The sequence below is a fragment of the Theobroma umbraticum genome, unplaced genomic scaffold (genome assembly GCF_002168275.2).
Source record: "Theobroma umbraticum cultivar Fairchild unplaced genomic scaffold, ASM216827v3 scaffold_44.0, whole genome shotgun sequence".
Classification (NCBI taxonomy): Eukaryota; Viridiplantae; Streptophyta; class Magnoliopsida; order Malvales; family Malvaceae; genus Theobroma; species Theobroma umbraticum.
The window spans coordinates 11,740,527-11,743,208 of NW_018397255.1; positions in this window are offsets into that span (position 1 = coordinate 11,740,527).

The following is a 2,682-nucleotide window of genomic DNA, read 5'->3' on the forward strand; positions in this document are numbered from 1 at the left end:
AAAAAAAAAAAAAAAAGAAAGAAGGAACTTTACATGATAAGCATGTGGGTAACCTCGTTTGGAGGATGTCCAATGAACCTACAGCCCAGAAACCTAGTTTGAAATTGCATCCCCTCAATTAACCTTTTAAGCTGCCTACGTGCATGCTAATGCCATTCTTCGGAACCCCAGATCCTGTTGAAATTATCTCCTTCATGCTTTTCATGACTTTATGTTGATTTTGATCTAAGTAAACTATAAAAACGTGTTAAGGTTTACGTTGACCTTTACCTTTAATCAAATATCTTATAACTTTTGACTGAAATTTCTCCTGAAATAATGTCATTCAAGTATGTGCTTAGTTTTTGCTGTTCCATGCATGTCCCCCTGGCCTGGCCCCAGACTTTTTACTTGTGAAACAAGCATGAAGCAACGTATGCAGGAGACACAAGCTGTCAGGGATCTGATATACCGAGAGTTAAAGAAACAGTAACAGTAAAGCCAATTCGAGTATTACTTTGAAAAATCTTTCTTTCGACTTGGATTAATAGGAGCTAGCGAGCGGAAAAGAAAAAGTCAAGGTTTCACCGCTTTGGCCATTGCATGTGAGAAGCATGAACGGCGGAAATGGTCACTGGGGATGTGCCCTTCTTTCTTCTATCCCCACTTTGTTTTGCGCTTGCTTTCTATCTTTCTTGATATAAAGTAAGTCCAAAGACGGTTTTTTCTTTTCATATTTTCCAAAAGGATTCAAACTTCTAGTCTTTTGATTTTCTGTTTTGAACTTTTGGGAAGAACTTTCAGTGGATTGGACAAAAGTAAAAGTGACTCATCTTGATATGTAAGTGCAGAAATATTTGACAAGGCCAGCTGTTGAGCGCATCTGTTAATTCATGCAATTGGTTCATAAATTGGGCTCAGCTACCCACCTAGCAAGGATGCCACCGCCCAGAAGGCTTTCTGTTTTTAGGAGAGTAACTGAAACTATTACAAAGCCCAGAAGGCCTCCGTCATTTTTATGCAAGAGTAGGAACCTCGGCTGGTCCCCAAGCATGGATTAGGAGCTTTTTTGAACAAGCACCGCACTCCATTTTTTCAAGTATAACAGAGCTTCGCCCTTTAGGTTCAAGTCATGTTTTTGCTGTACCATATTAATAGGTCAAATACCATTTTTGGCCTTCCTCAATAAGGTGTGGGAGGCCTAATTGTATGAAATATTTATTTAATGATTGAATTTGTAACACTGTCATTCAAAGCAGGATAATAAATCTGAAGAGCAAGCAATAAACTCGTGGGCAACGACGACCCAATATATCCAGGCCACATACCCCACATTTGCACCCTGGGCCCAACTACTGCAAAAAATAAGCACATACAAAAGAGACTGGTTTCAAAGCCCAGGAAGAGGGAGTAGAATTTCAAAGCTCGATTTGTGGTTAATTTTGATGGATAATATATAGGATTACGTTAAAACCATCAAATTAAAATGCTCTCTTGTCTAAATTTTCACTGCTAATTGCCAACTATTATTAGCTCCAACATGAAAGCGAAAATTCGTGGGGTTGCTACTTTGCCATAAAATGACCCAATGGAATTGGGTCGGGGAGACCCAACAGTGGAGAGTACACGAGACGGAGAGGGAGACGACGGCGGTGGTCTTGGACGATAATGGGTAGCTGCTTGCTTCGCTGGTTGAATAGCTGATTTTAGTAGCTATGATAACAAAATGGGTATATTGCAGGACTTTGGAAACTCAGATTTTAGTTTTTTTTTTTAACTTCTTAAACTGATAGGTCAAATTATTCAAGCTGTAGAATTTGACTCGGTGGGCTGCTTTTTGTGGTTCATGTGTGAGAAATTAGGGAAAATTTAAGGGTAAACGAGCCATTCCAGAAAATTTTTTAATATAGAAAAATGAATACAGGAGTATTTATACTCTGTTTCCAACTAACTAAACAAAAAGAAATAATAGTTTGAAGTTAGCTAATTCCTAATTAACTAATATTTACAATTAGTAAAATGTAAATCATAAAAGTAATTGATTAAAAATAAACATACACTTATTGCTATACTCTCTTCTTTTATACACAAATCATATGGACAACACTCGACCTTTTTCTTTACCACTCTGCTATTCCTTTTAATTCATACTTCAAGCAGTTCTGTGCCTTTGATTTTTATTTTGCCGTCTTTGTTTTTAGATTACGTTAGGTATGAGAGAAGTAGAAGTATATTTTTTGTAATGTGTTTAATTAAATTATATTATAATGTTTGTTTTACAACAGACTACTATAATGTAAGATTGCAATGTAATCACATTACAGCCAAGAGATGTAATGTAATTACAATTTAAAACCAATGCAATCACATTACATTGCATTACATTTTTATCTTTCAACTTTATTACCTTATTAAAAATATTTTATAATGTTATAATTAAAATAAAATATATAATATAAGAATCAAAAATTAAAATAAAATAGAATATAAGAAATTAAAATCTATATAACATAGGTAAAAGAAATTAAAATAAAATATATAATATAAAAAATTATATTAAAGAAATGAAAATAAAATATATAAGATTATAATAATAAATGAAAATAAAATATATGATATTAAAAATATATTTAAGAGATGATATTATATAAAAATTAACAATAAAAAATATAAATATATTGAACTTGCATTTTAATAAATAGG